The sequence below is a fragment of the Lepidochelys olivacea genome (assembly GCF_965140295.1).
Source record: "Lepidochelys olivacea isolate rLepOli2 genome assembly, chromosome: 5".
NCBI classification, from domain to species: Eukaryota; Metazoa; Chordata; order Testudines; family Cheloniidae; genus Lepidochelys; species Lepidochelys olivacea.
The window spans coordinates 90689504-90714173 of record NC_140415.1 but is presented as its reverse complement, the minus strand read 5'-3'; the positions used below and the strand labels follow the sequence as shown (position 1 = coordinate 90714173).

The 24670-nt window shown below is 41.3% G+C and overlaps 1 protein-coding gene across 5 annotated transcripts in view; it reads left to right on the top strand.

Moving 5' to 3' along the window:
- Positions 1-24670, top strand: part of DAPK1 (death associated protein kinase 1) — a 123554-nt gene that overhangs the window by 29453 nt on the left and 69431 nt on the right. The window lies entirely within an intron of this gene.

Below are 24670 nucleotides of genomic sequence, written 5' to 3'. Positions count from 1 at the left end.
CCTCGGGAATGGAGGTTGTTTGTAACTCTGAAATGTTCGTAACTCTGAACAAAACGTTATGGTTGTTCTTAAAGTTTACAACTGAACATTGACTTAATACAGCTTCAAAACTTTACTGTACAGAAAAAAATGCTTTTAACCATCTTAATTTAAAAGAAACAAGCACAGAAACAGTTTCCTTACGTTGTCGAATCTTTTTTTAAACTTTCCCTAAATTTTTTTGGTTATTTTCATTTAACATAGTATTGTATTGTATTTCCTTTTCTTTTTGTCTCTGCTGCTGCCTGACTGCATACAGTACGGAATGATCTGTTTATCCATAGGAATGCCACAGGCAAAGAGAAAAGGGTTATAAGTAACAAAAACCTAAACGTGTGTCTTACCAAACCATTATCTGTTCCTTGTCTGTTTAGGTGGGATCCATTTATACAGTAATCACTTCTGAGTCTGAGGTTCAGCCTGCATCTCTGCAGACAGTGCTTCTGTCTGTCTGAGATTATGAGCAAAGTTCCTTTGTCTGCTCTGGGACCCTCAACCTGGTCTTAACTGGTTAAGATTGGAAACAGTCTTCCAGCAGTGGATTCCTTGTGTTGTCTATTTTAGCACCAGGCAGCTAAGGTTGTCTACAGTCATCAACTTGGTTCCTGAAACCCAAAGATAATAAAGTATCAGAAGGGTAGCCATGTTAGTCTGGATCTGTAAAAGCGGCAAAGAGTCCTGTGGCACCTTATAGACTAACAGACGTATTGAAGCATAAGCATGCATCCGACGAAGTGGGTATTCACCCACGAAAGCTTATGCTCCAATACGTCTGTTAGTCTATAAGGTTTCACAGGAGTGTCACTTTTAAAGATAACTAAGACTGACTTAACCCTTAATAAGGACAAAATCCATCAAATTCACAGAGAGAGATCCTAAAATATATGTAAATTTATAAAATTAATACAGAAGTTTCCCATGTTCTTCACACTTACTATCTAAATGAACATGCATTTAAGACAACAGCTATTAATATGACACTTTTAGGGGGCTGAAGACTCTTGTCTTGACTTAAAACCAGTCCAAAATCTGCTTCATTCCAGTTGGCTTTTTTAGTTTCTCCTTTTTCTTTTCTTAGTTGTTCATTGGTATTCTAGTAGCCCAACAGGCCCTAAGCAAGACTGGGGTCCCAATTACCCACACAGGAGGAGATGGTACCTGCCCAGAACAGCTTACGGTCTAAATAGACCAACCAGGAAATTGGTGGGAGGGGAAACGGAGACAGAGATGTGAAGTGACTGACCTGAGGTCATACAGCAAATTAGTGTCAGAGCTGAATGGTCTCACTTTCCTATCTTGTATTTAGCTGGTTCCTGATAGTTCTCTCCTCCCACCCTGTCCTCTCAGTTGTGGAAAAGCATCTCCTGTGCCTCATTTGCAGAGTGTGGGACAGAAAGAGGAGAAAAAACAAGAGGTGCGGGAAGTGTAAAAGAGTTTGAGGCATAACAAATTTCTGTTGGTCTTGTTGGCCTCTGCCATCCCCTTGAGCAAGGAGGTGGGATAACCCATCAGTCTGATGCAGCTGAATTATTTTTCTTGAATCAGTTCTTTAGCAATAAATCATTTTACAGAATGTAGTACTGTTATTAATATGATCACTTGTACTGCTGTGTTTTGCCACAGGTGACTGGTGTCTATAATTCCCAGCATATTTCAAATGTGCCATGGAGCAAACACATTAAATCAGTGTCTAAAAAAGAAAAATATTTCCCAGAGAATTAGCTGAAGGAGTTTAGTATGAATGTCTTAATCTTTTAAAGTAATTAGATCAGTATTACATGCTATAATTGTATATAACTTATGTAAGATTCTAAAGTTTTGTGCCGCTTTCTGAATGTGAGGTAATCCATGATTTTTTATTTATTTTTATTTTTTAAACCATGCAGCTGTTTTTTCTGTTAAATTTTGTCTGAAATACATAGGTACCTTAAACAAATTTAGCTTGGCAGATCACAGGAGAGGTTGATGTTTAGGTAATGGGTCCCTTAAATTAAATATAAGTATATGAAGTGGTTGCCTCGCTTATAGAAGAAAAATTGGGTAAAATTTAGATAAGACTAACTGTAGAACTAGAGAACAAAATATATAAATGCACAGGTTCCAATTTTAGTCCTGAGGAAATCTTATTCACAGAGGATGAGCAAAGCTACTCAAGTTGTGGGTAGAGAAGTCCAGCAAGAACACATCACATCCATACTCCACCATCTGTCTGGTTTACAGATCTGATCCCGGAACTGTCTGTTTCAAGGTCGTTAGCATTAAATTGGGACCGACAATCTCAGTAACTGTCTCTGCACCCTACCACATCAGTACCTTTCAGGGATACACTGGCTTGTGTAGTCCAGTTTTGAAATCATGTGGACAAGACATACTCTCTGAGGGACCTAGGTTTCAGGATTTACTACTGTTGGATATCAGGTTGAGCCTGAACCAAGCTAACTTGGGAGCTGAATGTGATTTCTTTTTGTGCAAATCTTTGCCTCACAACTGAGGCATGGTGCTTCCTTTGCCTCATTGTTGTAGAGAGCCTACATTAGCTTTGATCCCTCTGAACTAAACCTCTATAGTAGGGAGGAGTGGACAGGTTTATTACTTTACAAAACTGTTTTTTCCCTTTAGTTATGTGATGGGTACCTGGATACCATGCCGATGAGCTCATGAGAAATGCTTACCTATTTGCACTTGTACTCAGTAGTCTGCACTGGGTTTCAAGTTTCCAAATGCAATTCAAGGTGTCTATATTGATCAGTAAAGACTGATTTGTATGTTTTGGGTCTTGTCTACTTTAGAAATTAACTCTCTGTCCTCATTTCTTATCCTGAAAATTGAGGTCAGCTGCAGTGCTTGACGTAACAAAGTGTCTGGATTCAAATGTCTGAGGGCTGGCTATAAGATGTTCTAGGATGAGGGGCCTAGGGCTCTAGAACTTGCTTCCACTGTTGATCCAAAAGGCCAAATGCATTGATTTCATGCCATTCTGCAAGGTGCTTAAAAAAACAAAACAAAAACACCTTTGCCAAAGGAGGTGGCTTTGGGAGAGGGGTGTATATGGAACTCCATATACACCACTTGAGCTGGAATCATTCAGTTGGTATTGTTATTTTGTACTGGTTTAGATTTGTGTAGGTGCATCCATTTAAAATCCTCGAGGTGCATTTCATAATCTAAACTTGTTAATTTAATATTGAAATGATGAGTGGCCTTGTAAGCCTTACATGTGGATCACTGAGATGCTATCTGAAATATTCATGTTAAACAACAACAATCCTTGCTGAACTAAGAACTTGTGTCTACTATACTTGCTGTGTGCAAATTGCCTTACTAGGTTATAATCCAGTATTTTTTTTTCTGCATTATCCTCAGACTAACCCCTGGCCCTCCAAATATTTGAATAAAATAAACTTATGTTTAGTGTTGTCTATTCAGTCCATTTACTTTTTCATTAAATTGTTTACATTAAGCCAAAAGCATGAAAAGCATATTAAATATTTGCTTGTATAATCTCTTAAATTTTTTCCTTTACTCTGGGAAATACAACTTTTCTTGATTACTTTTTCTTATATAGAAGATAAATGTTGTTAAACAATTGTTCAAATATTTAAAATGCACAAAAATAACATCCACTCAAAGTTGTGAAGTAAATTTTTAGTAGGGTTGCCAGGTGTCTGGTTTTTGACTGGAATGCCGGGTCAAAAAGGGGCCCTGGCAGCTCTGGTCAGCACTGCTGACAGGACCGTTAAAATCTGGTGAGTGGCACAGGGGGCCTAAGGCATGCTTTCTGCCTGCTGTGGCTACACACGGCTCAGAGGCAGCGGCATGTCCCTCCTCTGGCTCCTACTTGTAGGGGCAGCCAGGGGGCTCTGCATGCTGTCCCCGCCGCAAGTTCCTGTTGGCTGGGAACCGTGGCCAATGGGAACTGAAGGGGCAGCTCCTGTAGAAGGGGCACTGCGCAGAGCTGTCTGGCCACACCTCCGTGAAGGAGCCGGAAGGGGGACATGCCGCTGCTTCCGGGAGTTGCCTGAGGTAAGCGCTACCTGGCGCCTGCACCCCTGACACCCTCCCGCACCCCTGCCCCATGCCTGATCCCCCTTTTCACCCTCCAAACCCCTTGGTCCCAGCCCGGAGCACCCTCCTGCATCCCAAATTCCTCATCCCCTGCCCCAGCCCGGAGCCCCCTCCTGCATGCTGAACCCCTCATTTCTGGCTCCACCCCAGAACCCACACCCACAGCCTGTACCCCCCCACATACCTCAACCTCCTGCTTCAGCTCGGAGCCCCCTCCTGCACCCCAAAACCCTCAGCTCCACTCCCCAGCCTGGAGCCCGGTCCTTTACCCCAAACGCCTCATCCCTGGCCCAACCCCAGAGCCCTCACCCCCTCTCACATCCCAATCCACTGCTTCAGCCTGGAGCCGCCTCCCACACCATGAACTTCTCACTTCTGGCTCCACCCCGGAGCCCGCACCCCCAGTTGGAGCCCACACCCATACCCCCTGAGCCAGCCCGGTGAAAATAAGCAAGTGAGTGAGGGGGCGAGCGAGCAACGGGGGGGTGGAGGGAGGGATGGAGTAAGCAGGGCGGGGCCTCAGAGAAGAGTTGGGGCAGGGGCAGGGCCTTGGAGGACGGGTGGGGCAGGAAGGGGGAAAGGGTGTTTGGTTTTGTGTGAGTAGAAAGTTGGCTACTCTATTTTTAGTCACATTTAGCAGAAAATCAAATAGGTGAACAACATAAGGAAGTTATAAATAGTCTCCATCTTAAACAAAATCCTGCTAAGAACTATTTTACCCAACTTTTTCCTCTTTCAGATTTGTTTTCATGACAACTTTCCTGTTTTTGTACAGTGAATTTTCTGTAGATCAGCTTAAAGCACCATACACTGAGGCCGAATAACGTTTCAGCATTAAATAGACATACTTGTAACTTTACCAGGAGAGATCTTGTCTTATCCATGCTGAACACATTAGTATGCTGAACTCTGCAGTGTTCAGTCTTGAGCTGTGATCTGGAACAAAGCTTTCCTCAAAGGGAAACATTACAGGCTACCGCCTTAGATAAAACAAAGAGGGCTGCACTCTTAATTTTGTTACATAGCAGCCATGGTTGGCAAGTGCTGTGTGTTAACCTTCAGGCAAAGAACACCAGCGAGGTGCAATTGTTACAGGTTTTTCCACTTGAGTTTTGTTTCTTTATATGCTGCACTTTTTATGCGAAATAAGCTTTTAAAAGAAAAGGTAATCTGGTTCTTGTTTATAAAAACTACAATATACCATATATATATAGCATATATATAGAGAGAGAGAGAGCTTGTGGGTGTGAGCATGTGTGTAGTATACATATTTTGCCTATAAATAGGAGTAAGGGGTTTGCTCAGATCTGTTAATTTCTTAAACTCATTATTCTCACATTCCATAAAATAAGGCATGTTCACCTAAAGCTTCAGTTTCTTAGGAATTTAATGTTTTTGAATAAGAACATTTTCTTTAGTCATCGCATATATGCAATTGAAATTTGCAGTCACATTATTGGTGCCAAGAATCAGTTATTTTCCTTTTGCATAATGGGCAACACTAGTTAATGAATGTTGTTCAGACTGGCAAAAGTATGTGTAGGTGTGTGCGTGCATGCATTCTTCAACAACATTAAACTTGTAGGAACTATACTGGGGAACCTTTATGTATAGTCCTGTGGGTAGAATAAGTAAACGCACGTGAAAGTGATCAGGCTCTTTTCTTTGCGTTGTAAAGACCAAGAAATAATTCCAGTTTTCCTTTAATATGTGGCCACAGTATACTAAACATAAAGTGCAGGTTTAGCTTTATTTTTGGATCCCATTACTAATTCACTGAGCTGGCCAGTCCCCTGAACTGAATCTACTCGTGTATATTATTCCATTGGAGTGAGTTCAATGTTTTTTTGTTGTTGTTGTTCAATGAAATATGATCTTGATTTGAATCTGTACATGCATAACACTTTGATACATTGGAATTTGGCAGCACCAGTCACCTCCTTGGTACCAATTCTAAACGTTAATGTGCCAGGAAAGTTGGCTTTGTTATGCAGCCAGCATACTTGATAAAATACATTTGTGATACTCTCCTCAAGGCATCCAGAAACATAAGCCACTGTTTCTCCCTTGCTGAGACAGTGGAGTGCTTTGCTGGGGCTTAAACTGTGTGTCCGCTTCCTGCCACACCAGTCTGTCTGCCTCCCCTACAAACTCCTTGAGACTCTGCCAGTCTGAACCTAGCCTTGCAGGTAACAGTGAACCCCGGTTTGCAAGTTCCCCAGAAACATTACTCTGCAGTATCCAGTCCCTCTCACTGTACACTCCCAGAAATTGTTTGATGCCTCCAAAGAGAAAGTACATGCACCAGACTGTTAAGTCAGTTGAGGACTCCCATTTTAATTCAGTGTAATAGCACTGAAATGGCTTCTGGTAAAACTAAGAATAAGTTTATTAACAAAGAACAGAGATATAAATGGTTACAAACAAAATAAAAACATACTTTCTAGTGTCTAAAACTTAATTCTAACACATTATGTCTTTGCCTAAACAGCTTTCTCAGAGTATCTTCAGCCCTTCCTGTTAGGAGGATCCAGTGTTCACAGAATCAGAGGATGCTGTGCCCTTTGTTTCTTAAGTAATGGATAACTAAAATATCTTTTTGGTCCCCTTATATTTCCCATTGTCTTTGTCTCGAGCCAGGAAGACTTCCTGGGGATGGAAACTCTGTCCCCCAGTGTAATCACGAAGTTGCTACTTATTAGCTTGATTGCTTTATTTACATTGTGGGTAAATGTACTTTCATTGTCTTCTGCCTATAATCAAGCCAGTCATACAGGTAAACCATGTTTCTTTGTCTAGTGCTGACTTGATTTATACACTGCCTCCAAAACACATTAATAACATATTTCCAGGACACATACATAACTCTTTATATAGAGCTCGTACATACATCATGCAATAATGTTCGTGACCAGCATGTCACCAGTTTTTATATTGTACTTTACATGACACACTTTTATAGTACAATAATATTGTATACAGTCAGTTGATTCAGTTGCTTGTTCTTTGGGATTCGGACCCTGATTGTCACAACATTAAAAACAAAAAACATTACTTATAGATTTACATATAAGAAAGGAAAGAATAGAAAATATTCGGTGGGGGAGAGTGACTGGAAAGCATCTATTACATTCCTGTTTCTCTTTCCTTCAGAATCCCATGTGTCTGTTCCTCTTGAAATGTTTTCATATACAGTAAAACCCAATTTAAAGACTTTTTTGGAAGGCTCCACATAATACCACTTCTATCTTAATTACTAGCCCCTGAAAACTGTTATATATTCTCTTCCTGTCTCGCTCTAACAAAGAATTTTATATGCTATCTATCCTCACCTAGGCTTCTCTGGGTTTTTGAGGAAAATATGAAAATAAGAGATTTGGGGAAAAAAAACACTTTTTGAGCAAGCTTAATAAACATCTACTGAGATTCTGTAGTAGCCGAATTAAATCACAGAAAGTAGCACCACAGGCCTTCTGCCCAGCTTGATATGCACAAGGAGTACTGCTCTAAAGTTACTCCTGGGAAAGTTTTGTATGAGGGATTATAAGTATTTAATTGAAACACACAATATAATGCTCTTATAACTATTTAAACAAAGAAACCCTGACCTCATTAGGTATAGGAGAAAATCACAGTCTAAGAAAAATCTCACAATTTTGAGTCTCGGCAACTTCTATTGCATTCTGCAATCTTGACTTCAAATGGAATTGCATCTTCTTATACCAGCAGGCAGTTTAGCCTGTAGATGCTCTTACAGTATTCTCAGTCACTCTGCCTGTTGTCTTCTCTTCTCTTCTTTCTTATATGTAAATATATATTAGGAATAGTTTTTGTTCTTAATGTATTCTATCAAATATATTGGTTGTGTAACAAAATCAAATTAACTGGCTGTGAACTTCGCTGGAACATGAGCATGTGGAATTGAGAGTCTTGGAAACTAGGACTGATTTTGTTTTCATATTAAAACATTTAAGTACTTTCAGTAGGAGCAAGATGGAGAATTCTAGATAACTTTGGTTTAAAATGAGAAGGAGGTGAAGGATGAACATCTCTCAAAGAGAATCTGGGAAATAGAACAAAACCAAAAATACTTATTTGGTAAAACCTTTTAGTTTGAGAGTCATAAATTCTTTGTCTAAACTTTAGCTATTTTTAAGATATTAGCCGGTCATTTAAAATGAAATATTGGGTAAATTTCTATCACAAAATAACAGAAATATTTTAGATAGTCTGATACATTGGAGTTTGTTCAGATCATTCCTGAAAACACAAAGTACTTGAGGGGGAAAAAATTCTATTTTGCCTCATACTGTAGAAAGAAGGTGAAAGTTATTGGCTCAGGGCTCTCTTCTTTCAGTAACTAATCCTGCACACAAACCAATATACTCAAAATAAAGTACCTGAAAAGTTTATAAGCCCAGTTTAAGATGCTGTCAAATTGTTACCGCTGCATGCAACCCTAAATTGCATCTTTGTGTTTTGATTTGTATTGTTACCGTCTTGCACTGAAAGCTCTAATGTTCCTTTCCACCTGCCCTTAGGTTTTTCTTGGCCTTGCTGCTTTTCCAAGAAACTATTTCCTGCTGATATCTGCTTTTCTGACTAGTTTTTTTCCCCAAAAAATGTATTGGATTGCATTTTTCAGATTAAGTCTAATTGTATTTCCTGTATGTATTTCTAAAATCTCAAGATAATTTCTCTGGCTTTACTGGTGCTTGCCACTCCTTCTAATTTAGTATGGTGTTCAGATTTAATTAAATCTTTGATTACTTGCTCTTTTAGATTATTAATGAAGAGATTGACTAAGTCTAGTCCTAATCGTGTCTGTGGCCCCTTCACTGCCACCTGCCCCACATCCCCACTCAGAATGATACATTAGCATTTATTATTGCTTTTTTGTGAATACCCCTTCACACAGTTTTCACTACTTGTGACATATCAAAGTCAATTTCTATTTCTCTGGGTTTCGTGATGCCACCCATCACTGTAGTATTGGAGTATTATTTTTAAAAAATGGTCAAGAAATATCATGAAACATCCTATCCTAAAAAAATTCAGTATCATGTGTAAGCCTAATTTTTCTTTGTACTCCTCTGCACTGCCTCTCCCTCACTTACTTCTATCATGCTATGGAGGGAGGCTTTGTTAGCCATTGTGCTCCTATGGGTGGGTGTGTTGCTGAAGCAAGTGTATACGTGCAACCCTGATTTTTTTTTCTCCCTGTGTTCAGATGCTTGCAGCTCTTTTCCTACCCTTACCTTTCCTGTGAATAGGCACTGTTGCTGTAGTTCATAGAGTAGTCAACTGAATGTTTTGCAACTATTCTGATCACTGCTGCTTAGAGTGGCTGCAGATTGTTAAAATATAAACTCCCTAACCATGGATACAGAATGAAACTATATCATCCACCTGATATGCTCCATAAAGAAAAGGAGTACTTGTGGCACCTTAGAGACTAACCAATTTATTAGAGCATAAGCTTTCGTGAGCTACAGCTCACTTCATCAGATGCATATCGTGGAAACTGCAGCAGACTTTATATATACACAGAGAATATGAACCAATACCTCCTCCCACCCCACTGTCCTGCTGGTAATAGCTTATCTAAAGTGATCATCAGGTGGGCCATTTCCAGCACAAATCCAGGTTTTCTCACCCTCCACCCCCCCCACACAAATTCACTCTCCTGCTGGTGATAGCCCATCCAAAGAGTTGTCACTTTGGATGGGCTATCACCAGCAGGAGAGTGAATTTGTGTGGGGGGGTGGAGGGTGAGAGAACCTGGATTTGTGCTGGAAATGGCCCACCTGATGATCACTTTAGATAAGCTATTACCAGCAGGACAGTGGGATGGGAGGAGGTATTGGTTCATATTCTCTGTGTATATATAAAGTCTGCTGCAGTTTCCACGATATGCATCTGATGAAGTGAGCTGTAGCTCACGAAAGCTTATGCTCTAATAAATTGGTTAGTCTCTAAGGTGCCACAAGTACTCCTTTTCTTTTTGCGAATACAGACTAACACGGCTGTTACTCTGAAACCTGATATGCTCCATCTATTTCAGCACTTGAAGTGTGAACCCAGTTTTTGCACTGATGACTGTTTTTTGTTTTGGCTGTACCATCAGTAATTACAAATTTTAAAAAATTGGTCCTTACTACCCAAGATACAATCCAACATCTTTCAGATTCTGGTGCCCAAAAACATTGCTTTTCAGTTTCTTTACCCTCTCCTTTCAAAATTCTCTGATACACTGAGAACTTGAAATTAAAAAAGGCCTATTGACATTCTCTTAATGACTGTGTCATTGAATCAAACAGTAGAGAAAGAGAGCATGAAAGCTCAAAAATGTTAAGGATTGTTGCCAGCACTTCTTGCAACTGCCTCATAGAGACTGAACAAATGTGTTGGGTTAATTCCATGTCCAGTCATATATTTTATTTGGTTACAGAGTTTAAAATAGAATGGAACAGGAGTACTTGTGGCACCTTAGAGACTAACAAATTTATTTGACAATAAGCTTTCGTGGGCTACAGTTTGTAGCTTATGCTCAAATAAATTTGTTAGTCTTTAAGGTGCCACAAGTACTCCTGTTCTTTTTGCGGATACAGATGAACACGGCTGCTACTCTGAAACGTGTCCTTAAAACAGAATGGGTTTTCATTTAATAATGTCTGTTTTTCCCCTGAAATGTCCTCTGGAAAAGGATTTATTTGCATATGCAGATAGTGGTCTTCTGACAACATAGCAAGTCCTGCTATCTTGCCACTTGTTTCCCCTTCTGTCAAGGTTTGCATAGGTATGGTTGTTTTTTTTCCTTCACAGGCAAATGCTAGCATTATTAAAGCTGCTTCTCAGTTAGAAGGGACTAACTTAGTTTAAATATATTATTTATTTATTTATTTATTTTATTTTGGGACAGAGATGTGATTGTAGTCTTTTGAATATGGTACTGAGTGTCTGAAACTCCATTGGCACCAGTTAATGCTCAAATAGCATGGCAAGATAGTACACTATTCATTATAGTTTACCAGCTCTAACCATATAGATAGTGGCTCATCCTGTTTCCAACTAAATGGGGTGACGGTGGGAATTTGTGTAAATGATTCCACAACTATTTTAATGCAAATGACATATGTCACACTTCAGGGCAACTGCACCTGTATTTCCCCTTCAGAGTCCAGTAAGGGCACCCACTCTTGGCTTCCATCTTCTCAGCAGTCACTTTTTGGCTTGAGATTCACATCTTTCTCCCTCGCAAATGGGGTTTTTCCAGGCTGCTCAATTCCCTTCCTACACTGCAAGTTCCCCAGCAAGTCAGACTGCTTAAGCTTTGCTTTCTCCTCAGAGGCTATAAACGGTGTAATTGCCACAGTTAGAAGTTATCACATAGTCCTTTCTAAGCAAGCACATATATTAAGGTGAAAGCATTACAGAAAACAACATTAAAAACAATAAAAGAACCTACGCACATGCTAATGAGCTTACCAAAGATCATCCCCAACTCCAACTAGGCTTCTGGCAGGTGATCAGTCTTTCAAGCCCCACCAAGGGGCTTGTCTGTGGTTACAAATTCATAACAGTTGTGAACTCAGAACAAGCACGCCTATGAACCTGTGAGTTCCTCCTTTATACAGTTTGGACCTTTGATCTAGGGACCCTAAGAACCAGTAATCAGGAGACAATCATCTTCTCCTCAGGGTATAGCTACAAAGGCCTCGGTTTTTGCCTGATTAGAGGCAAGAGGTGCACAGATTTGCATTCACCTTCCCCTAGATATTTCCCAGAAATATTGTATTGTCCCAAAAGTTCATTCTTGTCTGCCACATTGTTCAACATAGTCCTTTGATCATCCAGGCCCACATAATAATAACTTTTGTGTATAATATGGTGGACTCCAAAGATACTTGACTTAATTTAATAAGATCTCCCAAAGATATTTCAGGAAATGGCTTTCTGTCACAACATATGCACGAGAGGGTTTCTCTTGTGTTCCTCACATGGTATACTGTATATTTTGCAAGACCTGTGAATGCATGTGATAGCCCAACAGTGTGCGCAAAGCACAACCCTAAAAAGAACAGTGCACGAGCCTTACTGTAAAGCAGGAGAAGGAGGTCATTGTTATATCCATGTTGACACTATTGCTAGCACTGTAAATGAAGGATGGGGAGGGTAGGGATGAATGCGTACTGAGCCCACAGTCCTTTACAGTTTCTGCAGAAACCTTGTCTGTCTTTTGGACATGTTTTCCCAAATTCTGACTGTATGCTGACCCCAAACCATAACTTTATGGTTCTAAATGTCTGAGGAAGCCCTGACATCTTTCATGCCAAGAAGTCAGAATGGATGATGATAGTGGTAATTGACGGAGGTAACTGACAGTGAGATTTTTATAAGAGCTGGAGGTGGCTTTGGTTCCTTTACCTTTCATAGAAAGTTAGTACTAAATTCTTTATCCCCAGGCTTTTTCCATCCATCCTCTTGCTCTTTCACCTCCACCACATATCTCCTTTCCTACAAGAGACCAGGGAATTTTCAAGTTGATAGAGCATACACAATTACAAATGTCAGATATATTTGAAGAAAAGTGTCTTGGAGCTTGTGCTCAAGAGAGTGACGATATGTTTAAATTCTGAGGAAGAGACTTGGGTTTCTGTATGTTGTAGATGAGGGGTTCCCAAACTGTGTACACATACCCCTGAGGGTATTAATGTGAGACATTTCTGAGGTGGTACATGGGAGAAATGATGTAATGGTGGATTTTATTTATTTATTGCATTTTAATAATGGGCTACTCAGATGAAGCTTTAAAAGTCTGTGGGAAAATTTGTTTTATAAAATATAGTAGTTAATTTACTTCAAGATGCACCAATGAGAACACAGATACACAGAGATACTGATGAACAGAGCCCTTGCCTCCAATCACTGTACAGTTTGGGTTCAGTTGCCTAGCAACTGTTCAGTCTAACTGAGCTCAGAACTTCGGGTGTTTTTGGAGGGGTTGTATATGTCGCACTATAACTATATCCGTATGTAACAATTAAATATGGACAGATGGCTAAAGACTGGTAGTGTTAAGAAGAACACACACTGTATCAGTGATGAGAAGGGTAGGGATTACATGGGCAGCTAGTAGATCTGGAAGGGGGTACACAATAAGTAACGTTTTTGAGAGCCTTTGTTTTAGACCAAACAGATTCATTCAGAGATGGAAGTATGAAATAAAGAAGGCTATTTTAACAGCAGACATGTTTGTTTTGCTGGATGATGGGCAGATAACTGCTTTAATTTAATTACATTCTGAAGTAGTAAACCATTTTTTGCATAGATCTGCTATCTAATATTTTAAAAACCCACATCCTCTCAGTATGGAAACTTTCTTCATAGGGAACAGTATGCTCTAAAACTATTCATGAGTGTGTGGTGCTAATTGCACAGCACTTACATTCCTCAAGCCTGAGAAGTTATGTGCTTGCACTTCATAAAAGGTCTCAAATTATACATAGCCAATTGAAAACCCAGAGAAACTTCTGTGAAGTTACTATGGATTATAAAAGCATAATTAAATACAGATTCTGGCCCTAAGTGTTTTGTCGTCTTGAGAAACTGAAGTTAAAATAATCCGTGTAGTTTGAGAGCATCCTTACAAAATCAGTCTCTCAAGAAGAAATCCACTATGGATTATTTGGTATTGTTTGAATTTTTTTAATGTTGCAGCAATTTTATTTTAAAGAAAAGGAATAGTTAGAAGATGAGCAGACAGACATTTACAAAAAACAAATATTGGAAAAACATTCTTCATGGTACATTCTACAGATCCATTATGAGAGTGCTTGCAGCTTGGGGACAGAACCAGACCTAACAGCAGGGGAATGCCCTGCCCTCTGTAGTTCTCTTTAGGGTTGTTTTTTTTTTTTTTTACCTGCACCCATAGCACTAGGAGGCTCCACAAATCCTCCCTACTGCAGAGTTTTTTTGAGGGAAATTCCAAACTTAATTTTAAATTCTTCGAGTACTTGCTCACATCCATTCCATGCTAGGGGGATGTGTGTGGCTCCAAAGGGCACTGGAGCCGGTCCTATGGATGCCTCTTGGGGGGGGGGGGGGAAAGAAATCTCTGGCAACTGTGCATGCTGCATGCACACATCTAGCATGGAATGAACATGAGCAACGCATCTCAAAGAACAGCAGTTACGAAAGATAAGTAACTTTTTTTTTAGACTAATAATTTGACTCCATAATGTGTCAGTCTAATTCCCAACCAGGTTCCCAGGGCTATATTTAGTTTTGTGGGAGTTTTTCCCCTTTACTTCACTTTTTCCCTTCTGAGGCATTTGCAGTGGCTGGTGCCTCTATAGGCTTGAAGGAGAGAGCTAGGCTGAGAAAAGCCAGAGGCAAAAGGAAAGGTATGTGTTCCCCCTCCCCATTCCTCCAACCTCAGCCTTATTGAGTGATTTGTTGGAAAGCTTGCATGGCTCTGTGGGCAGAATGCAGTTTCCCTCATAGTCCAACCAGGTGGACTCACCTCAGCCCCCTTTTCTTTTGCTGGGAAAAATGAAATTCAGGAATGTAAGACAAAATATCAGTAAAAGTTCTTGACAGCAAAATAAGAATGGCCATGCTGAGTCCGACCGCTGGTCTGTCTAGCCCAGTATCCTGTCTTGTGACAGTGGCCAATGCCAGATGCTTCAGAGGGAATAAACAGAACAGGCAATTATCAAGTGATTCATCTGTCGTCCAGGCCCAGCTGCTGCCCGTCAGAAGCTAGGGATAACCAGAGCAGTTACATTCCTGGCTATCTTGGCTAATAGCCATTGATGGACCTATTCTCCAGGAACTTATCTAATTCTTCTTTAAACCCAGTTCTACTTTTGGTCTTCATAACATCCACTGGGAACTATTTCCACAGGTTGACCGTATATAGTATGAAGAACTACTTCCTTGTGTTTGTTTTAAACCTGTTGCCTATTAATTTCATTGGGTTATCCCTGGTTCTTGTGTTATGTGAAGGAGTAAATAACGCTTCCTTTTTCAGTTTCTCCACACCATTCATGATTTTATGGACCTCTATCATATCCTCCCTTTAGTTGTCTCTTTTCCAAGCTGAAAAATCTGTTCCATACCCCTAATCATTTTTGTTGCCCTTCTCTGTACCTTTTCTAATTCTAATATATCTTTTTTGAGTTGGGATGAGCAAAACTGCATGCAGTATTCAAGGTGTAGGTGTACATTATTAAATCTTATTAGATCTCGTCTTTCAAGTGAAAGAGTGAAGCACTACCCCTTGAGACATCTTAAAACTAGTCTGGAAAAAGTATTTGAAAATATATTGTAGAAAATAATCCTGCCCTGGGAGGGGGGATAGATTTAACATAGCTAATAAGTCTCTCCCATCTTTAATTACTATGATTCTGATAGTCCTTTTTTAAAAGGACTATCTTCAGCTGGGGTACCTTCTTGTAAGGAAATTGGATTTTGTGGTTATGGTTCTAAAATGTCTGTGACTGCCGTTGCAACTGTCCGTATTTCTGCTAATTAGTAGTTGTGTTGTGAGCATGCTAAAGAAGAATTGAAGCCAAAAAACGAGCACTGGGATTTAGAGTGCTTTAGTGTCAATTGTCTGTCACTGGATCATATCATTTTTGCACACTGCATTATGAGAGGCAGCTTATAACTTTTTAAGGGATGAAAATTCTGAAACACAAACATTGGTTTTCAGTTAATAAGATAACTGGTCAAAAACAGGTTGTTGGTGGTTTTGGTTTTGGTTTTTTTTAAATCATTGTACTGTATATAGAGGCATTGGAGGCATGATGCCAAGTGCCCTGAAAGGAGCGGATTTAGAGTAATAATTAACTACTGGTTTCAATAGGAATTATGAGATCACAAAACAAATTACTGTTATTAAGGAAAGTATTTGTTCTCACACCAACCAGTCATCGTATTTCACTGTCTAACTTGATCTAGCCCTGTGTGTTTAAAAAAAAAAAAAGCTGATATAAACGAGTTATATTTTCCATAGAATATTGTGTGTGCATGTTTCTGTGATTTACCTCTTATTTCAGTTTAGCTGTCCCTAAAATGACACGAATTCATGTGATTCCTGCAGTAAACAACCAAAACTACATAACATCTGTGTGTCTTGCTACTTTATAAAAGGTAGTGAATGTATGCTGCACTCAGAACGAAGGTGAGCAATGAGAGAAAATCACTGGAAGGAACTGAGCCAGTCATTATATAGCTGACTACAGTTTGCATGCAGCAGTCCTAATAGTTCTTATTTAGTAAAATGGCATTTGTTTGTTTTTCCTACACTTTGAAAAGGAAAAGGGAGGAAAAAAACAAAATGGCTTGGCTTTGAGGTCACAGCCATGAAGTAGCCATTTGAGTACGGCATAAAGGTGATCTGTAGATACAGTACTTAATCCCACAGCTAGTTGTTTCTTATTATGTACTGAATACCACAAATAGGAAGACTAAGAAGGCTATTCAGCATGTAAGAAAAAAAATGTTTTACCTTATTCATTTCAGACACTGCACAATTCTCTAAAGTAGTTCTCAGTCATAGAACCCCACTAGAGCATGGTTGCAACCAATCCATATAAGGAGTCAAGTGAATGGCATTTGTTTTTAAATGATGTGGTGTAGTTTTGGAACACCTTTCAGTAGATTTAGGTAATATAACCTTTGGGGTATAGAGAAATAAAATTTTTGCAAAAACTGTGCCATATGTTTAAAAAAACTACTTCTCTTACCTGGACTCCCATCCTTTGTCCCCAATAGGTCAGCTTCGTGCTCTAACAGGTTGGCTGGGAAATCACCCTAGAGGGTACCCAAAATGTGGAGCAGGTGTGGGAAAAGGCATGGTTTTTAATACTACTTAGGCCATGTCTACACAACAAACTTTGGATGACGCAAATTACTTCAGCGTAAAGGTTCCACAGTTAGTATATCACTCATGAGCATTCATACTTGTCTCCTTGCATCAGTGCTGCACGTACTTATCAGGAGTGCTTGTGTGGATGCTCAGTGCGGTGCACCATACGTAGGTATCCCAGTGTACAAATAACCACCGTCTGGCGCACTGTTTTGTGGCAATGCATGGTGGGGCAGAAATGAGTTGTGCGGGGGTGACTGGGAGCCTGGGGTCAAGTTCCCATCATGCAGTTTTCTCCATCCCATAGTGCCATCCATATCCCATAATTTTCACACTTCTTTTTAAAATCCCACAAGCCCGTACGGCACTTCACGCTGTCTATCTCTGACAGAAGTATGGAGTCCACACAGCTCTGTGCTACTGTCATGAGCATTGCAAACACAGGACAAACAATTCTCTGGTATTTGTAGAGTGGCAGGAAGAACTGCAGCAGAAGGGGACATGACCGTTTCATGCAAGCCAGATTTCTTCTGGACCATAGAAATGAGCACTAACTGGTGGGGTCACATCTTAATGCAGTTCAGGGAAAACGAGAAATAGCTGCAGAACTTTCAGACGCACAAGGCCACGTTCCTGGATCTGTATGCCAAGTTTGCCCAGCCATCTAATGCAGGACCACCAGAATGAGAACTGAGCAGACAGTTGAGAAGTGAGTGCTGCTCATTCTGTGGAACTTGCAACTCTGGGTTGCAAATGGTCAGTGGGAAATCATTGTGGAGTTGGAAAATCCACCCTGGCGGCAATTGTCATGCAAAATATGGAGGGCCATTAATGGTCTTCTGCTATGTAGGACTGTGACTCTCGGTAATGTGCAGGATATAGTGGATGGATTTGCAGCAATGGGGTTCCCGAACTGCGGTAGGGTGATAGACAGCATGCATGTTCCTATTTTGGCACCAGCCCATTTTCCCACAGAGCACTTCCACTGAAAGGGCTACTTTTCTGTGATTATGAAAGTGTTGCTGGATCTCTGGTGACACTTCACCCACAGCTTTGAGAACACAGGACTGTTCAGGAAGCTACAAGAGGGGACCTTCTTTCCTGAACAGTGGATTACCATTAGCAACGTTGAAATGCCAATAGTGATCTTGGGGGACCCAGCCTACTCCTGTCTCATAAAGCTGAACACCAGCCACCTCTCCAGCATCAAGGAAAGATTTAAGTACTAGCTCAGGAGGTTCCAAATGACAGTTGAATGTGCTTTTGATCATTTGCAGAGATGCTGGTAATAGCGCTGTTTACTCAAAGACTGGATCTCAGTGAGAAAAATATCCCAGTGGTTATAGCAGCTTGTTGTGCCCTGCATAATAGCTCTGGGGCAAAGGGAGAGAAGTTGCTGCTGGGGTGGAGGGCATGGAGGAGGAGTGGCTGCCAGTTGACTTTGAACATCCAGACACAAGTGCAATTAGAAGAGCTCAATACAGAGCTATGCTACTGAGGGAGGTCTTAAAAGAGCAATTTAACAGTCAACCTCAGTAATATGTTTTGTTGGAATGTGCTCTACCTGGCCCTGAAGTTTTGGGGTCTGTTAAGGATTGTATGGTGCTTGGTGTACTTTTTATGAATATAACACTGTTAATACCCCTATTAATTTTGTGGTGCTTGCTGTGCATTTATAATTATTACACTCTCACAGATCCTATGAGTTCTCTCGCCTTGTACAATAACAGGTGGTGGATGCTTTCAGTAGTGCTAGGCATTCTGCAGCATATGTTGCAAAGTAATAAAGATGAATTATTTAGGAAAAAAAGTGCTATAAAAATGACAAAACTTCTGAAATACATTAACAAAATACCACTTAAAGGGAAAGAACATTCATGTCCATTTCAGTTCATTTTGGCTATATATACAGCAGCCAAGGCTCTCCTAGGTCTGTGTAAGTGAATCTGTGGTTCTCCTTACTGTCACCCAGCATGGAGTGCAAGGCTATGGATGTGGCTTCTGATGCCATGTGGAATGTCAGGAGTATAGGGAGCTGCTGAAATGTAGTTCTCCATCCGCTGCAAATGGAGGCGAGCCTGTGATTGTTGAACTTGTAGGTCAGTGAGAATCTTCAGCATTTGTTTGACAGAGAAGCCCCATTGTGTCCTGGTGCATCTCCCTCTCTGAATCCTGCACCTTTCTCCTGTCTGTTCTTTCCCTCTCCATATTGTCTGCAGTATTCAACTGCCCAGCCTTCTCTTCATGGTCTGATACAGCAAGACAATGCTGCATCTCACCGAACATATTCTCCCATGTCCTCTTCTTTCTCCTCCTTATCAGAATCGGGTGTTCCAAGGGTGGTGAGGGGGACCCTCAAGGCTGCAATGGCAGCCGCTACAGAAAACAGCATCATTGTCAATGTAGTCACAATGGAAAGCAAAAGTTAAGTTTCAGATCTCCCTTCCTGTGCTCCTCTGAAATTTTAAACAAATAACATGCTTATTGACACTTGTGCCTTATTGACACTCGGCCCACCAGGGACGAGTGGCTGGGGAGAGTGAGGAGGGAATTGTTTGGTTACATGAAATAATAAAATTTCAGACTCTGATTCCATGGACATCACAATGACACTGAGCACTGGAACTGTTTTGCACAGGCAGTGGTAATTGTAGCTGATACCTTGCTCCTGAGAGTAACAAAGCTGCTGCTGGCATCCCAGGGCTGTGTCACTAGCCTCTTTACTGCCATGGTGCCTGCCAAAGTTGTTGCAGGCAGGCGTGGGCAAAAGTCCTGCTGCAGAGGAAGAAATAAGGCTGCCATCCCTAGAAACCTTCGGGAGAGGATTGTAGAGCATCTCCATGAAAGTTTCATTTGAGGCCTTTTGGGAGGAGTCAGTGGACATCCCTGTGTACGTAAACTGCTCAGCATGGCCTCTTTCAGCTAATTCTACAGGGAATGAAAAGCGGATAACAACACTTCCTCTTTCTGTTGTACTGCTACCTCTTCTAGTATGAGTAAAGTAATGAAAAGTCAGTACCTCTGTCATCCTGTTGGGCTGGACATCATCTGTACACTTAAACATGGTAATACAAAATGCAATCACACACTTACGTGAGGACCCTTCCCCTACATTGAGCTCGCCCATGCTCGCCTGCTGGAATTGACTGGACTGTGGTGGAGTCTCAAACAGGTCCTGGCTCACAGCATAGCTGGACCTCCTGCTCGCATATCCCCTATCCTTCTCCCTCCTGATCCTTGCTTTTCATGACAGAGGCACGTGACTTGGGCTCCTCAGAGGTATCCACAGTGGTGTGTGGGGTAGTGGCAGGATCTTCACCAAGTATAATATGCAGCCCTTTGTAGAAGAGGCAGGACTGCAGCTTGGCGCCAGATCAAGTATTGGCCTCCCTGGCCTCCTGGTATGCCAGCCTCCATTCCTTTGCTTTCGCATGGCACAGCTTCTGATCCCTGTCATACCCCTTCTCCTGCTTTCCCCATGCAATCTGCTGGTAGATTTCCATGTTTCTACAGGTAGTCTGTAGCTGTGCCTGCACAGTACAGTGTCTTCTCCCCACAGGCCCAGGAGATCCAATAACTTCTGTCTACTCCAGGTGGGAGTATGTCTGGAGCATGCAGCTGGCATGGTTGGTTGGGCAGGTGCACACAACAAGAGAGAGCTACAAAGTGTACTTGCTAAGCTAGGCAATCGGGAAAAGGCTTTTCAAAGTATGCTGGATTTTTAAAGTGGTGGGGAGAACCCCTTCCCGTGTCCGTGAACCCTGGGCAATGGACGTCACAACTGTGAGCAGAGCTGTCAGTGTCGGGCATTATGGGACAGCCGCTGGAGGATTGTTAGGGTCATCATAGGTCACGTGGAGTTTGCAGTTGCACTGCATCGCCCACAGTACATCAGCAATGGTTCAGAATTGTTCAGGAGGTGTTACTGTGTCACTGTAACAGGATGCTTTCGTTGGTGGGAGACAAATTTCAGTGCCTTAGGTTGTAAAGCGCCTATGGGTGGTGGGGATGCGGCAGCACCCCCGGCTTGAAATGGTTTCCATCATGTAAAGGGTTTACAGTTTTGTTCAATGGCTTTCAGTATCCTCACTATAAAAATTGTTCCAATGCCACTGTGGGTGCCTCCTTTCTTCAGCATAGAACTCTACACTTAATGCATTATTTGAAAATTCTTGCAAGTCATTTTTAGATTAAAAAGAAATAAACCAAAAATTAATTGTTGCTTTTTGCAGATAGAGGGGTTAAAGAGCAATTTCCTGCAAGGAGTGAAGATCAGAAATCAAAGAGCAAGGTTCTTCAGAAGATTAACTGCATATGTTGAACTGACAAAACAGTCATTAGTAAACCTACTGGATTTTGTACTCAAATCCCAGATTTGACTGGATTTCGGAATCCATTGTATATCCACATACTAAAACAATGTTGGTTTTTCAAGACTAGCCTCTAGTAAATTGCCAGGTTCATATTGGATCTGTTTTTGCTATCTAAATCAAGCAGTGGCTGGAGCAGGTATCTCGTGTGTGTGTGTGTGTGTGTGTGGTTAGCCCTTAGTAGTTTTTTGGTGGAAAATTGTGACTGATGCGTTTAGTTCTTTATACTGTGTAATGGTTGCTTAATTGTTCTTTGATGTAAGGGTGGCTTTCATATATCCCACAGAAGGGTGTACATTTGGAATAACAGGGTAGCTTTTTACATGTACACAAAGTGGATTGTGAGCTGCTGGGGGCACTGTAAAGCACTTAGAACGTTAGAGTGCTGTAAATAATAATAAGTCTTTCAACTGTTTCACATTAATATTTCTGTAGTTCCAGCATCTCCTCTTTATTGCTGTGTCTTAGATCAGGGCTTCTCCTTTGGAAGGAGTGTGTGACGAGGTCAGTGGTTTCCATTCCCCTCCTTCCCTCACTATCAACCTTGCTCTTCTAGTTCAGCCTCAAGTCTCTTGTTCTCCTTCCATAGGGTGTTTTTCTCACCAACCTTTTTAAGTGCTGGGAAATTACATAGTGGTAAAATCTGTAGTAGAATGTTGTTAAATCCTCCATGTGTTTTAACATTGCATCAGCTGCTTGTGGTTAAACCAACAGTTTTTGTCCATTCTGATGGAAATCTTGTTTTATGCTGTGTGATCATACGTTTATGTTTATCATTGCAGACAGTGCCATAGAGTGCTGTGTATGATTCAGAACCCAGCCTCAGTGCTGTTACAGACCTAACCATAGAAAGGCAAATAGTTACCATTTACCAGATAACTTGCTTTCAACAGCGTAGACTTCCATCCTGCCAGACTTCACAAGATACTGTCTCACCACTTTAGTTGGGGAAATACAGTAGGGTTTCAGACTTGAAGGACTCAAGTTGGAGAAGCAGGAGGGAACCCTAGAGAAAAAGAAAATCCTGGATGAAGATTGGTTGTAATCTTGCCTGTCAGAGGAACATAGAAGTCTGTGCATTCTCAATCAAGTCATAGAATGCAAATCAGCTAAGAGAGTGTGAAGACCTCTTACCACTTGATCATTTTAGCTCATTCAGAAGTTTCCCTACTAAGCTGACATATCTCTGTTTTCTGACTACTGTTTTTGAGCTATGGTGATCCGCTGGCTCAATCATTTGATGGTGATGGTTTCCAAAGTAGCAGACTGCTTTTTCAAGTACAGCTGAGCCTGGGTTTTCTGTGTTTCATAGTCTCTGTGCAGATGTGTGGAGAACCCCACAGCTTCTCCAATCCCTTCCAACAGAAGGAGAAAAATGCCAGGAATTGAACTTGTTCTCTTGTGTATGGGAATACAGAGCACTATCATGCCAATTCAGGGCCCCGCTCCAGTCACTTATCACTAAGGCTGCGCATTTATCTTGGGGGTCACGGAAGTCATGGATTCCATGACTGCTGCAGCTGCTGGTGCTGGCTCAAGGGCTGCCCGAGCTGGCCAGCAGGAGCAGTTTGGGTGTTTGGGAGGGGGGCACTTACCTAGGGGTGGGGGGTTCCCCGGCTCCCACAGTCTTGCAGCTCCTAGGTGGCAAAGGGGCCAGGAGGGAGCTCCGTGCTGCATGCTGCTTGTGCCTGCAGGCCCCGCCCCCTCAGTTCCCATTGGCTGTGGTTCCCAGCCAGTGGGAGCTGCAGCAGAGCTGGCACTTGTGGTGGGAGCAGCCCACCGAGCCCTGCCAACCTTCCCCCCCAGCACCAGCAGGGGTCCTGGGCCATGCTGCTCCCCCTCCTCCCCCCCACCACCAGCAGGATCCCCTGGTCCACCTCCCTCAGAACTCACAGCAGCCCTGGACTGCCCCACGCCCAGCACTCGCAGCCCCCGGCCCAAGTTGTAGTCATGGGTATTTTTAGTAAAAGTCATGGACAGGTCACAGGCTGTGAATTTTTGTGTACTGCCCGTGACCTGTGACTAAAACATAGCCTTACTTATAACTTCTTCATCAGTGCAAAGTGGATCCTAAAGCTAGACAATCTGACCCTAGAGAATCTCTCCCCATGTTGGCTCTAAGCTCCCTGTGTAGTTAAAGTGACTTGGAAAAGAGGATCTGGCTAGGACACAGCCCCTTTGGTTCATTGTCAGCTAGCACAGATTAAAGCAGTCTTCAAGCTGCTCCAGTTTTTATTGGTAATGGGCCTGCTGGTGCAGAGTGGCCTCTATGTCGGAAAGCAAAAAGGGAATCTTTGTCCTTGTGTTCTTGTAGCTGTCCTGAATGCTCCTCAGTCAGAGCTAAGGATCTGGTCCATTGCCTACTGAGACTACAGAACTATCAAATGTTTCCCTTTTAAAAAATAAACTCTAAAGATTACATTGTCATCTGCATTTTAAAATGGCTAGTTAAGGCCAGACACTTTTTTAAAATCTTTTTTTTTTTTTTAATACACCATGGTACAGTATTCTCAGAAGGGGATAAATATGTTGCATAATATTCTGAAACTTCGTGGGACTTGGATGCAGATTATAAAGTAGACAAATATATAGATCCTTATCTAAACCTATTTTATTTTTTTAAACTACTTGTCAATAAATACTTTTGTTATGAATCACACGTTAATTTTTTCTGCAGGAACGTGCTCGGTTATGGCTGTGGAATCTTCAGCAACTCAGTTGTTAAAGATTTTATCGGACGTGATCCTTACTTTCACGCAAAAGCAATATATACATTTTAAGTTTGTTTTTCAGGTATCTTTATGTCCGAAAGATGGGTTCCTTAGTTTAAATTTGAAAAGTACATATATTTTAATTGAGGCAAAATGCCACAAGTGTTTTAAATGCTTTATACAGCTGTCTACAGTATGCCTTGATTTAGTTTAGGTTTACTAGAAAATATACTTTAGAGAACAAACCTGCTTTGGCCAAAGGAAGGGACTATCTGGCTTCAAACGATTTTCCTGGTTCTAATTTCTGTTGTCCTAATTCTGTAAATTCTCAATATAATAACATGAACAGTCGTCCTAGAGAATTCTCGTGTAGATAGTTTGCTGTTTTAAAAAAGCATAATCAGAAAATCACACAATGTTACAAATGCTATTCATTTAAAGCAGCAAATACGTTCTTGAGGTGTTTTGCTTTGAATCACTGTGTGTTTTAAGGTCCAACGAAAGCCTTGTAACCCAACAAGACAGTGGGTCAACAACTTTATTTGATTCAGACATCCTTTAAATCAGTGGTCTTTTTCATTTTTAAGGGTGTCATGGTCTTGTCT